The 15,245-nt window shown below is 40.4% G+C and overlaps 1 protein-coding gene across 1 annotated transcript in view; it reads right to left on the reverse strand.

Moving 5' to 3' along the window:
* apbb2b (amyloid beta (A4) precursor protein-binding, family B, member 2b) overlaps positions 1 to 15,245 on the reverse strand; it is a 48,210-nt gene that overhangs the window by 29,120 nt on the left and 3,845 nt on the right. The window contains exons 2-3 of the mRNA XM_058046197.2: positions 1,866 to 1,967; positions 554 to 621 (exon numbers count right to left, since the gene is read on the reverse strand). The gene's annotated coding sequence lies outside the window, so the exon portion shown is untranslated. The remainder of the gene's footprint in view (positions 1 to 553; positions 622 to 1,865; positions 1,968 to 15,245) is intronic.

Here is a 15,245-nt window from a genome sequence, read left to right on the forward strand (position 1 = left end):
GTACTAACTTTTGTAACATATTGTATTCATCATTTGATCCAGGTTGATATATCAAAAACTTGACAGGAAGCGGCACACTGACAAATAACACTGATGGAAGCATAACACTCTTGGCAGAGGTAATAAATCCAACAGAGTGCAAACTATACTGGAGGGGATAGTGTAGAAATTTCTTGCAATCGGCGTTGACCATCAAATTTAAGGTGTCTGTAAGTTTGTAAACCCCGCTGGGACGACTGCTGTAAAAGTACACACCAGTAGCTGTTTTAAAACCAACTGGTTTAGAAGCTTTGGTAATATAAACCTTTGTGGTCCATCAAGAGAAATGAAAGTCACGTTGTTTTATTTTTTATTTTAATAAGTATCATGACAGACTGTTACCCCTTGACTCTAGAAATGAATAGTTGTCTGTATACTTGAGCATTGAGCTGGGGGAAGTGTGAGAGTGGAGTTTTTCATTTCACATAAGCGCTCAACACAAACACAGCATGTGTGAAACCATGTGTGCCAGCATGTTATGTGTGTGTGTGTGTGTGTGTGTGTGTGTGTGTACCTGACAGGAGGTCAGTCATAGAGCAGCGCTGGTTACGGTTCAAAGATTCAGCACACTCAGGCACACATCTAAACACCACAGAAGTGGGGTGGTGATGGGGGGGGGAGCAAAAAGCAAAGAACAGATGATGAACAGAAGAATGTGAAGGATCTTTCTGAGTCTTGTGGTGCCCTGAGTGAGATTTGTTGCACCGCTTTCCCATCCCTACTAAATACATTTGTAGGTTTGTATGCATAGACTAAAAGGAGCATACTGCAAATGGTTATATCGTCTAACAACCACTTTTGTCATATTATTTTCTGGTACGTATGAGGAGAAACCCAACATGTCAGTGCTCCATCAATTCATTCACAATGCATGCCTTCGGAATACATAATATCTAACTAATGTTTAATTTTAATACACGCACACTTTCCAAAGTTTGCAAAAACACTGCCCATAGCCCTACAGTATATAATTAGTGGCGGATCCCAAAAAAATGGCGTTAACTGTGGCTGTAGGCAACCTTATGATAGTTTTGATTAACTCGCCCAGTTGTCAGTAGTATTTGAAATATCACCAGTGGACAGCATGCTCTCGGCATGCGCTTTAAATATTAGTTGTGGAACTCATGTGTGTTACACTTGTTTACAATTACCGCTATTACAACATTGGTTGGGTTGCTCCTATGTTGTGCAATATATATATATTTACAGAATTTTTCAGGTCAGGGAGAATTTTTACTTGCCACTTTCACAGGCACTCCAAACGATCTCAATAACTATATATATATAATTATGGAAATAATACTGTTACTTAACTGTTTCCTTTGCAGTTTAGGTCAATAAACACCCCGGCTATAATGAGGGACCACCATACATCACCCCTCTGGTATCAGCTCAGCACACTTAGAACCCTCCCGTCTGTTTGGAAATGGTACATCAGTAACTGTACCACTAATATTATATACCAGTAAATGCTATATTTATTGTTAAAAACTGTGTGTGCCATCAAAATGAGAGACTGGGGAGACTGAGGGCAGTAAGAAAACAGATGACTGCAGCAAACTGGAGAATGTGGAATATAATACTGAGTGTGTTTTTTTCCATTTTTTGCAGTGGTTTTACATCACAGGTATGAGAAATAATACCTGTACCTGCCGGTGTATCATCAAAATTGTTTTGAAGCTGTTAGTTTAACGTAAAATTACCAGTTACCTTGAACATAACATGGGTTTATCTCAACAACAACCAGCCTGTAGTTTGTCCATGGTGGTGTAATTTTATTTTTAATATTGCAGCCCCCAAAAATCCTTTTTGCACTTCTTACTTACCAGACCAAGCACTATACAAAATATGGATGGAGTGTGTCCATGCTGTCGGTCTGTTTCTCGTCCTTCGTCCGATCACGAGGGCTTAAGCGAGGCAGGGGCGTCCTGAGGGAGGGACAAACATAAAAAGATTTATGAGCGAGAAGGAAAAGAGGAGGGAGGTTGAGTTGACGGAGAGAAAGAAAGACAGAGAGGATAAAGTTAATAAAGATGCATCAATTATTCACAGCCTCGATCAAACATTAATATGTGTGTGTGTGTGTGTGTGTGTGTGTGTATGGCTACGTGAAGGCAAAATCGACAAGACTCATAAGGCTGGTGTGTATTTCTTTGGTGCAGAGCCTTCACTGACTGGAACTATCATAAACTTGATGTCACAGGAGGCTTGTGAACTCACTCCCTCCCGCCAACACTTCTACTCTGCAATGTACTGCATAGTGCAGAGTACACTTCTAACAAGACGGGTTCATGTTCACATGTAGAGAACTCACGTGTCTTTGCCATCTCATGACTATAGAAAGTTCAGTCTCCTCCAAAAACAAAATGCACATTCCTGAGGTCCCAGCAAGATGTTTCTATTACATCATCTTTTCTGCTCTGCTCTGCTCTGCGTGATCAGAGATGAGTGAATTCTTTAAAATTCTAATGAAACTACCATAGAATGAAAAACAGAATTGATACAGTTGGAACAATTTCGTTCTATGACTTTCTAAATACAATCTTTACTATTATTAGAGCCCTGTAAACATGAAATAACACCCCTATAGTCCCCTTTACACTGCTATTTCTTTTTTTGTTTACAGCACATAAAGTCAAAGAAAATTGATACAGTTGATACAAAATCAAAGAATTGATCCAGTTGTCCCTCGCAATATTGTGGTTCTATTATTACTTCCTTGCTCTATCACAGTTTTTCAAAAAGTAATTAATGTTTTTTATGGTGCATTATTAACAAAAACAATACTCAAAGACAAAGATATATGCAGTATTCCGGCCACAGGCGTCGGTAATGTTTTGAGAATTGACATTAGATTACAGTCACACTGCATGTAGTCATCCATTGCATGTCTGAGTCTGACAAATAAGTTCTCCTCGTACACCGTGTGGAAGTGGTAACTTTTCGGCTCCTTTGTGCCTTTTCTGCACTTCCTTTTAAATCCTAAGTTTAGAATACACTACATAAATTAAAGGCTAACAAGTTAGCCCTCTAGCTTGCTAATGGTTAAAGCCACGGCCGTCTCTTGTGTTGTGTTGCTGCAGTGATCCTTTAGCCTACACATTACAGTTGAGCAATGTGATGTAAACAAAAAAGAAATAGCAGTGTAAAGGGGACTATAGGGGTGTTATTTCATGTTTACAGGGCTCTAATAAGAGTACAGATTGTATTTAGAAAGTCATACACAGAACAAAATTGTTCCATTTATTAATATTGAATGCTACTTCCCGGAAATTGACTTCTCGCAGCCAGGTCAGGAACCACTAAACCGCGATAAATGAGGGATGACTGTATTTCAACAACGACCAGTCCAGGGTGTACCCCTACTCTAGCCCAAAGACAGCTGGGATAGGCTCCAGCATACCCGCGTTGTTATAATAGCACAGACAACACAGTTTTGCAAAAGCTGTTAAAAATCGAAGACTTCAATCAAAGAGTAAAACTCACAATGCATTCATGCGTGTCAAATGTTTTGGCACAGTTCTACTTTGCATTTGTACGCCATTCTTCTCCAGGAAGAAGGTTATTTGGCTGCACATCACGCAAGCACAATAGAGTGCGATCACATCCAACTTTAGCTTTGACTTTTTCATGTCCAGCCACTGAGAGAAACCACGACCAGACCACAAATTCCAATGTTTCAAACTTCCCAGATGTGGCCATTAAAACTGAGTGACTTAATGATGACTTTTCAGGGTTACGTAACAGCTTTAAAGACATAGAACTGGAAGTGATCTTACTACTAGAGCACTGGAGCCCGGCAGTATCAACACAACAACAAACAAGCAACTTCTGCCTAGTCTTGTTGTATACATTGAAAATGGACAGTCGTTTAAATAATGTAACTTCAACTTGAATGTTGAATTTCAGGAGGAAACATCAAGATGCATTCAGGGTACATGCTCAATCATGGCCACAACATGACATGTACAGCTATTGTATTAGTTCTCATTAGTTCTCATCACATGTAATACTGGATCCAATTAGTGTTAAAACCTCAAAAAGTATATAGAAAGCACACATGGTTGACATACAGTATTTCAGTAAAAAGCATTAAAATTACAAGGCATGCGCGTTCCCCTGCATCCTGCTGCAACATGTCTGCATACCGACTGTAAGTGTGTGAAAACATATACATTAAAATTTATATGGGGGTTGACACAACAAAAAACATTATAACCTGAAAGCTGTGATGTGATTCTTTTTCATCTGTTTATACACGACAGGAGGCGGTCATGTACTGCTTGTAGCGAGCAACTAAAAAGGTGGGAATCAAAACAGTGAGCTTTGCTTTTATGGCAGTATACATTTACTACTACCACACAGCTAGGGCATCCGGGTTCGATTCCCTGCTCGGGCAGTGATCCTTTAGCCTACACATTACAGTTGGGCAATGTGCTGTAAACAAAAAAGAAATAGCAGTGTACAGGGGACTATAGGGGTGTTATTTCATGTTTACAGGGCTCTAATAATAGTCAAGATTGTATTTAGAAAGTCATACACAGAACGAAATTGCTCCATTTATTAATATTGAATGCTACTTCCCGGAAATTGACTTCAGTGAGTTTTGCTTTCATGGCAGTATACATTTACTACTACTCACAGCGACAATGATAAATATGAAATATTTTCATCATATATTTTTTCATAGGCTGAAGGGGTTAGCGTGCAAGCCACACAGCTAGGACACCCGGGTTCGATTCCCTGCTCAGGCAGTGATCCTATAGCCTACACACTACAGTTGAGAAATGTTCTGTAAACAAAAAAGAAATAGCAGTGTACAGGGGACTATAGGGGTGTTATTTCATGTTTACAGGGCTCTAATAATAGTAAAGATTGTATTTAGAAAGTCATACACAGAACAAAATTGTTCCATTTATTAATATTGAATGCTACTTCCCGGAAATTGACTTCAGTGAGTTTTGCTTTCATGGCAGTATACATTTACTACTACTCACAGCGACAATGATAAATATGAAATATTTTCATCATATATTTTTTCATAGGCTGAAGGGGTTAGCGTGCAAGCCACACAGCTAGGACACCCGGGTTCGATTCCCTGCTCAGGCAGTGATCCTTTAGCCTACACACTACAGTTGAGCAATGTGCTGTAAACAAAAAAGAAATAGCAGTGTAAAGGGGACTATAGGGGTGTTATTTCATGTTTACAGGGCTCTAATAATAGTAAAGATTGTATTTAGAAAGTCATACACAGAACGAAATTGCTCCATTTATTAATATTGAATGCTACTTCCCGGAAATTGACTTCAGTGAGTTTTGCTTTCATGGCAGTATACATTTACTACTACTCACAGCGACAATGATAAATAGGAAATATTTTCTTCATAGGCTGAAGGGGTTAGCGTGCAAGCCACACAGCTAGGACACCCGGGTTCGATTCCCTGCTCGGGCATCTCTGTGTGGAGTTTGCATGTTCTCCCCGTGCATGCGTGGGTTTTCTCCAGGTACTCCGGTTTCCTCCCACATTCCAAAGACATACATGTTAGGTTAATTGGTGACTCCAAATTGGAGCCGATGAGTGACAGAATTGATGGATAAATAAGTGACTGCCCACTAATGATGGCATGACTGAGGATGCAGGGCATTTTATCCTAAACAAGCCATATTTAGTTACTTTAAAAAGCTGTAATGTCATTTATAATGGTTGCAAACTGATATCTCATGTAATGGTTTACTCTAATTCGAAGCCGTGTATAAAAAAGACTTAAACCAACAAGAGTAAACACTTTCAATTTAAGGCTAAAAGTTTGTACTTTGTGGTGGAAATCCAAATCCGGAGCGCTGTGAGGTGAAGTGAAACCAACTAAACACTTACAGATTCCTCCGTGTTTTCCACATCATGACTCCAGCTTTTAAAAACAGACCAAAATGAAAAAAAAAAAAATCCAATAAGAGGTCTCCACAAAGCGGGTGGAGCGACATCAGCAGAACAGCATTAATGCACTAACTGCAGCTTTGAGTACCATTCGAAGTAGTAGTCTCTTTTGTGGATAAGGGGCTCTAGGTGTAATTACAGGGCCTTGCTGTGGGCAGGGAACCACTGGCACTCAAACACAAATAAGCGTTACAAACATGAGGGTGAAGTGTCCGCATGGACTCGCTTGTAAACAGTTAAAAAGCTGGAACAGAGCAGCGTGGGGGGGTGGGGGTGGGGGTGGTAACAAGATCTAGGATGTGTCGCAGCAAAGCCGGTGACTTCTAACCCAACCGCAAATCCCGCAAGTGTCTGCTGTTGTTTGTGCGTGTGCAAATGCCGCTGGTAAGTTGGGGGGTCCGGCTTGGGCTGGAACAAGAATGAAGGGAACAGCTGCAACCTGACCCCCCCCCCCCCCTCTTCTTGCTTCATTTTACATGTGCGGAGAGTGTAACGGCGGACATTTACCAAGACGGTGGATTGAGCGAGGCAGCTTTTACATCCAAAGACTTGCCAACAGTTTGATAGGCCCTCATCCATCCCTCCTTCCTTCCTGCCCTTCCCTCTGAAAGTTCCTCATCATTCCAGCTCCCACTGCATCCCAAAAGACTATAACCGCTTCCCTTTGTATCGAAGTGAATTGCTTTGCTTTCTCATTAAAAGTGAAGAAGGTCTGTAAACTCTCATAAAAAAACAACACCCATTTCTTTCTACAACCTTGATTTAGAGCCTCGTTTCTGCCAGTCACCCCCCCCCCCACCCCACCTCCCACAACTCATGACAAAGCCCATCTGCTACCAAAAACATGGGCAAGGAAACAAATATGTGGCAATTTGGAGGACCGGAACATCCAAATTGAAGGATTCGTGTATGCAGGAGAGCCATGCAAAATACAACAAGGTACGCAATCACATTTTGGGTTAGGATGTGAACAAGTAAAGCCAATTACACAACAGCGTTCAACCTTGCCAGATCTCTCTTGGCTTTTTATATTTATTGGCTGCAGCAAAGGCAGGGCCCTCTACATTTTAGATGGACACTGCTTCCTCTACAGGGCGAGGCAATTAGATGAAAAATGAAAGCATTTATGCTTCTGTCCTTTCTGGATTGCACATCATTCTTGGAGCAAGTCCACATCGTACTTCACTATCTCCACATACAAAGAACTCCAAAAAACAATACTGTAGTGTAGTGTAGTGTAATGCCAGGCCAGTAGTTGGCGATAAAGCACAACACACATGATTTTTTTTTTTTTAACGGACTAGTATTTTGTAATTTATGCAATAACAGACCCAGGTTCGATTCCCCGCTCGGGCATCTCTATGTGGAGTTTACATGTTCTCCCTGTGTGTGCGTATGTTTCTCAGGGTACTCCGGTTTCCTAGCAAAAACATGCTAGGTTAATTGGTGACTCCAAACTGTCCATAGGTAAGTATGTGAGTGTTAATAATTGTTTGTCTATGCAGGGCTTAAAGTAAAAAAAAAAAAGTTTTATATATACAGTAAAGTCTCGTTATATCGATATTGTCGGGAGTCAGAAAAAATATCCATATAACCGGACTGTCGATATATCCGATCCTGCGTCGAACTGCATTAAAAGTGGGCAATAATGCACTCGACATTGTTCTATAGTATAGAACAATGTCGAGCAGCTTAAATCAATCTTTGCTTAAGGATTTCAATACCAAAAAAGAACACGGCGAACGGCTGCTTCCAGTCAACTTTATTTTTCACACTTCCACACATGTCTGCAACAGAAGAACCAACTGTGTTCATGGTTTTTCACGAGAGAAACAAAGAACGCCAGCATGTACATATGAAAAACAGTGATTATTGCAAGCGATAAAAAGATATCTGAATACAACACAATTAAATACATGTATTTGTACGCTTGTGTCTTCGTTGGAATAGGTGTGTATGCTGTCAGTTGGTTCTTCTGTTGCAGGCATGTGTTTGGCCAGCTATGTGGGGCGGGTTGAGCATGACCTGTGAACCAGGAAGTGCGGGAATCGGTGTGTGTGCTGCGCTCTGGTGGTGGAAGTGTGAAAAATAAAGTTGACTGGAAGCAGCCGTTCGCCGTGTTCTTTTTTGGTATTGAAATCCTTAAGCAAAGATTGATTTAAGCTGCTTTTGTATCGATATAAGCAGACCAAATTGGCTGGCGGGAGATGAAAAGGGCATCGTAGTAACCGGATTATCATAATAACCGGGTATCGCACTAACGGAACTAATTATATCATAAAAGACTAGAAATTTGCTGGGAAATGAAAATAGTATCGTAATAAGCAGTAATTCGTTATAACCGATATCGATATAACGAGACTTTACTGTATATATAAAGATAAATCGATAAATCATATTTAAAGATAAATCGTAAATTTCACTATTTGTGCAGGACATGGAGGACATGTCCTGCATCAAGAAGAAATGAGCAATGAAATAAAACATTGCAATCATTTAAAACTATAATAAAAGACATTTAAATCGGTATCATCAAGGTAAAATTTTGCATATAGGCAATGTGCAGTCTATATCTATAATACACTCAACTTAATATCAGACTATTCCTAATGAGCTACATCAGTTCAATTGCACTAAATCAGAAAACAGGACCAATTCAGGCATAGGAGCACTTTGTGTGTCCAAGAAACTTCAAAACACAATATGACCTTAAAGCCTAAATAAGCAATGTTGGGTACGTAAATAAAAAACAACACACACATGAGTTCAGAGAGTGCATAACATAAATATAACATAAACATAAAAATAACCTGACTTGTATAATCAAGCTTAAAAATAACACATGTACAATTGTGATTGTGTGCACTATACATTACACTTCCACTTGCGTGGTTTCTCTGTGGTCGGGAAGGCTGTAGAAAAAAATGAAAAGCAGGAATTTTCAGGCGTGCCAAAGAATCTTAGGCATGTCTTTTTTTTCTGGAGGACTGGGGGGCATGAAAATAATTGTTTAACATACAGGCCAGGGAATTTGTGTTGAGGGTGGGGCATTTTTGAGTGTGTACCCTAAGTATCAGTACATGATTATATGTTGGCTTGAAAGCATCAGTCATCTCAACACACTTCCATGACTGTGAAACAGGAAGTTGTTGGGCTAGTGTGATGCAGATCCTTGCACTAATATACTGTACGTATATATGCAGTTTTTCCAATACAGTTTCCTGCTTTCTGGAACCTTGGGAGCATGTGAGAAAAGGGGAGAGCCGGCAGTAATCCCACCCTCTGTTCCCAGACAACCCCCACCACCTCTTCCCAGGCCTGCACTCCCTGCGTCAGCCCCTCTTTCCGGAGGGTGAGGGGAGGCTGGAGGAAAAAGTATTACAACTAAACAAACAACCTTTTAAAACCACCCCTTTTCATGGAACGCCACATTGAAAACGATGAGAGAAGCCGAGCAAAAACCCATAAGTCACTTTAGTGACACCAGTCTAATTCGTGGAGAAACAGTACATTTTGTTACATTAGTTTTGCTTGTTCCAAGCTACTGGCAAATTATAGAGAACACACCAAACCTCAACTTTTTTTTTTTCCACCAAAAAGTATAGTTTGTAATGACTGTACATGTAATGACTTTCTGGTGGCCAAAAAAGGAAATACCAAGCCCAGCTTTCACTCTTCTGGAAAGACTTTCTACAAGATGCTGGAGTTTGCTCTGTTGGGGTTGAGGTCTGGGCAGTCATGTAAAAAAAGTTAGGACACACAATAAATAATAACATTTATAGCGTAGTACAGCTATTTGTCACATGTACATTCTCCCAGGCAATTTGCACTGTCAATCAAACATTTCTACCATTTTTTTTCTCCACTGTCTGTGAGCGTGCATCATTTTGTACTGTTTTGTTTGTATTTACTTTGCTGACCAAACGTCTCAGATCGGGGCATTCATTCATTTTCTACCGCTTTTCCTCACAACGGTCGCGGGGGGTGCTGGAGCCTATCCCCATCCCACCTGGACTGGTCGCCAGCCAATCACAGGGCATATATAGACAAACAACCATTCACACTCACATTCATACCTATGGACAATATGGAGTCGCCAATTAACCTAGCATGTTTTTGGAATGTGGGAGGAAACCGGAGTACCCGGAGAAAACCCACGCATGCACGGGGAGAACATGCAAACTCCACACAGAGATGGCCGAGGGTGGAATTGAACCCTGGTCTCCTCGCTGTGAGGTCTGCGCGCTAACCAATTCGACCCAGATCAGGGCACCTCCACCTGAATATTCCCACACCGGGGGTGTGGAATTCGCCTTAGAAACTATCGCTTCTGTGCCTTAATTCATGTTAGTGTATGCTGGTTTACAAAGCTAACCACTAGTCCACTCACTGGTAGCCTCGCCTCCTCAAAGAGGCTGAACGAGAAGAGGGTTCACTCTCTCTGTTCATTCCACTATCAAATCAATGCACATAGACAGATGCAGAGTGAACCCTCTTGTCATCCAGCAATGTCAATATCGACATTGTTAGTTTTTTATCGTTTGATTAATCAATTTATCATGACAGACCTAAACACAAATAAAAAGCATTACATTTAATTCATTCACACACAAACACACCTTAATTGTAATGAAACAAACACAAATGAACAGGTAGTAAGAGTGCAGTCACATCCAAGGCGAGGTAGGATGCAAAGCAAAGAATAGTCATAATCTATATATAGCTGGTATGTGACAGGACATCCGAGAGAGAAGGAAGTCAAGGCATGAACAACACAGATCGTAAACTGTATGTGTTTGTGTCTCCCGAATGCAGCCTTGTCTTATCTGATCAGCTGTGGCGTGAAAACGACCGTGAACAAAAGGCGAAGGAGGTTAAACTCGAGACTTCAAAATGGGTACCACGGTTAAAAAAAGAAAACAAACGACGTGAGGAGAGAAGAAAGTGGATCAGAGCGCTAGAGTGACTCATCAGAAAAGGAATGCCCCGTCGCTGCCAGAGGAGCCACAGACACTGCTGCAATGGTCGCCCCCTCATCTCAAATGCTTTCAATCATCCAGTCCCCTCGCTACTTTTCATCTTTCCACCACTGACTTTTTTTTTTTATCCAAAAGAACTTATCACTGCAAGAAAACAGTCCCTTTCCATCTTTCTTGCCCAGTCAGTGGAAAGTATAACAATTTGATGTTAATAACAGTCTTACTTCTCAAATGATTTCACAAAAAGTTATATACTGTCATTAAAGCAAACTGCTTTGACTTTATATATACTATATTTATTCATTCATTCGTTTTCCATCGCTTATCCTCACAAGGGCCACAGGCATGCTGGAGCCTATCCCAGCTGTCTTCGAGCGAGAGGCGGGGTACACCCTGGACTGGTGGCCAGCCAATCACAGGGCACATATAGTCAAACAACCATTCACACTCACATTCATACCTATGGACAATTTGGAGTCGCCAATTAACCTAGCATGTTTTTGAAATGTGGGAGGAAACCGGAGTACTCGGAGAAAACCCACACATGCACGGGGAGAACATGCAAACTCCACACTAAGATGGCTGAGGGTGGAATTGAACCCTGGTCTCCTAGCTGTGAGGTCTGCGCGCTAACCACTCAAACACCGTGCCGCCCATTCACAGAACAGTGACGCAGAAAAAAACATGGACAGTGTGTAAGAGACTGAAGTTTTATGGCAATTTTTTCAGATTAATCTGACAAACTGGAATGACACATTGGCAGGGGCAACTTCTACTGGCTGTACACAGGATATGATGACAAGGCTAAAAACGTATGTGGTTAGAAGCCTACGGATGACCACGATCGTGATTCCACATTCTCGTCATGTGTATTCACCCACCAGGAATGTGCACTCACTGACAATTCATGCTTAAATCAGAAAGGGAGATTGTCTTTTTGAGCTGAGGACTCAAAATGTTATTGAAAGAATTATTGTCATGTTTCTTTTAATTGCCACAAATTAAACTGACTAATACATGTTTATCAAATACCTCAGTCCAGGTTTGAAATTTTTGTTACTTGTTGTTCTTCTGTTTACAGATATATGTATTTTCACACTGACTTTGATTATTTCTTTTTTAATTCAGAGAATGTTCTTTCCTCTGATCCGACGTAGTTAACTGCAGTCGTTAACCCATTTTTTTCTTTTGTTGGTCACAACTGCAGTATTTTTTGGTTTGTTTATACTTCTATACTTCAATTTCAATGTCTAAGAAATTCCTCTTCCTGGGCCTTTTCGCTATGATTACAGGAGGGAAAAAGTCCATTTATACATTCTTAAAAGGGATCGCTGCTCCCATATATGGTAAATTATAGGCATTTCTTAGTGCAAATCAGCATAAACTGGCAGAGCATATTAATTTAGAACCTGTGGGATTTATCAACAAACATTACTTCATGGTTTGCGTACGACTGGTGTGTATCTTTTATAAAGCCGAACGGTACTCAGTTGGAGGAGTTTGTAACAGTGAGAACGAGAAGACTAGACAAACCGCTCTCCATCATGGACAACCCCAACCACCCACTCCATCGGATAATAGAGGGGAAGCAGAGTTAGTTTTCCAAAAGACTCCTCCAGTTCCTTTCCCACAGTAAACTCTACAGGACTTGATTCATTCTACACGCTATCCAGCACAACAATACCTCACCAGATCATTCACATTATTGCACTGTACTGTCTGCCCTCCATTGTATAAAGTGTAAATTTACCAATATTTTTCCACAAATTCTAAATTTCAGAAAATAATTTTGCATAGAGAGCGGCACGGCGGTTGAGTGGTTAGCGCGCAGACCTCACAGCTAGGAGACCAGTGTGGAGTTTGCATGTTCTCCCCGTGCATGCATGGGTTTTCTCCGGGTACTCCGGTTTCCTCCCACATTCCAAAAACATGCTAGGTTAATTAGCGACTTATTAGCGTCCATAGGTATGAATGTGAGTGTGAATGGTTGTTTGTCTATATGTGCCCTGTGATTGGCTGGCGACCAGTCCAGGGTGTACCCCGCCTCTCGCCCGAAGACAGCTGGGATAGGCTCCAGCACACACCCCCGCAACCCTTGTGAGGAAAAAGCGGTAGAAAATGAATGAATGAATTTTGCATAGAAACATTTCAGTCTTATTTAGAACCTTTTCTATGTAGAGGTTGATAAATTAAGGTCCTTGAGAGATTTATCTGTGACAGACACCAGCGGGAAAAAGGAGTCTTAAATTGTTAGCAAACAACTAAAGACGAGTTATGATGATTGTGTTAAAATAATTGTGTTCAATGAAGCAGAGTCATCACTACTGTGATGGAGCTAAGAAATACTGTATGATTTCTATGTGGCATAGAAAAAGGATGGATTTCAACTATTGTCTTTTTTTGTCTTAAAAAAGGATTCAAAAATATTGTCTCATTAGATGTTGTCTCATATTCAGGGTCATGAACTAATACAGACTTTTCTCTGCAAATTATGCCTTTCATCTGACTGTTTTTATTTTGTTGTTTTCGTTACATAGATGATTCAGCTATCGCCATTGCACCTACACACGTAAAACCAAAATGAACCGTACTGTTGGTACTTCTGAGTAGTCAAAACTTACGAGCTGACTTAATAATTTTACGAGCCCTTCGATCCTACTGCAAGTCAATGCAGAGCTTACCAAAAACATCATCTAGACAGCAGATGCCCGCCGCAGGCCAAAATGCCATACACTAATCCTTACAGTAAATAGCCTCCTGCCTGCTTTCTAATTAGCAGGGTTCTGAAAATCACTTGGCAGGCTCTATTTCCACAGTCATGCTGATTCTATATGCATTAGAGGCACCCATTAATAGCTGAACATTTGCCAGTCAGCTCAAATGTTCCAAGAGAGTGCAGCCAGGAGGAGAAATCAAGTAACGTGGATGCAGAGGAACCTGAGGCCTTAGCACATTCTTTCATCGCTTTCTGGCTTCCATTTGGTAAAATGATGGGCACAGAGAGGTAGAGAGAGAGAGAGAGAGAGAGAGAGAGAGGTAGAGAGAGAGCGAGAGAGAGAAGGCAAGAGAGGAGGGGAAGGTCACAAAGAAAAGAAAAACATATGCTGCTGAACCAAAGTGTTGGTGGGGTGGTAACATGTGCAGCCAAGTGAAAATATCAGAAACAAAAACATATCAACAAAAGAGTGGGAAAGTGTGTGTGTGTGTATGTGCACGTGTGTGTGTGTGTGTGTGTGTGTGTGTGCACATGCGCAGATCAGTGTTTATCGGACATGCTTACAAGAGATGGGTATTTGACTACATTTCCTGACAAACTGTGCGGAAGATTAAAACCAAACAACCAATGACTTAATTTAAAAAATATATAATATTTGCTTGTTCTCAACTCCCGTTTCCATGCTTGGAGTTTGCAAAATAATACTTCCTGATTCCTGTTTTACTTCTGTTCCCTTTTTTTTTGTAGACTGTATGTTTTAGCATGAGCCTTATAATACAGTGTACCTTATGTATGTGTTAAGTACAGAAATAGACCCTGTAATTGAGACTACGTGTTATAATACGGCGCACCTTATGGTGCGGAAAATACAGTATTGTTGACGGTAACAGGACATTTTATGATAAATATACATTAACTCATTCGCCCCCAAAGACGTATTTTTTATGATGGTCTTTTAAGAGGTGATAATGCAACTCCACAATCGAAGAGAGCATGTTTGGTGCAGTTTTAAGCTGAAAAAAACGGCTACAACAAGTGCATTTTAAAAGAGCTCAGCATGGCTCTTTCCCATTGAAACGCATGCTCCGCTGTAAACAGGAAGTGAGAAGGTATCTCGCCGTCTCACCAAAGGAGGTTACGTAGTAGAAGATATTTTAAGACATGTACACAGACTGTTGAATTGAAAAAATGTAAAAAAAAAAAAATTAAAAAAAGAGTAAAACATACATTTTTGTGTTGTTTATATATTTTGGCTAAATTTGAGTCAAAGTGAAATGCTTGAAATGTATCTTTTATTCTCTCTTGAATTGTTGAGAACTGTATTTTGCTGAGGCTTACCTATGTTCTACTGCTGATTACTAAAGAACGGAAAAAATTAGAAACAAACTTTTTTGTCTTATTGTTCTTTTGGTATATAGCATGTCTGTTTAGCCCAAGGTCACAATATTCTGTATGTCTTAAAAAAATCAGTCAAAATCATCAAAAATGGCTGATACTGAATGAGTTAAGAACACAGATATACTCACACAGTGTATTAATAACAAGACAAGATGCACCCCAAATTGTACACTATCTA

The sequence above is a fragment of the Doryrhamphus excisus genome, linkage group LG9 (genome assembly GCF_037039965.1).
Source record: "Doryrhamphus excisus strain RoL-2023G ecotype Guam linkage group LG9, RoL_Dexc_Guam_v1.1, whole genome shotgun sequence".
Classification (NCBI taxonomy): domain Eukaryota; kingdom Metazoa; phylum Chordata; class Actinopteri; order Syngnathiformes; family Syngnathidae; genus Doryrhamphus; species Doryrhamphus excisus.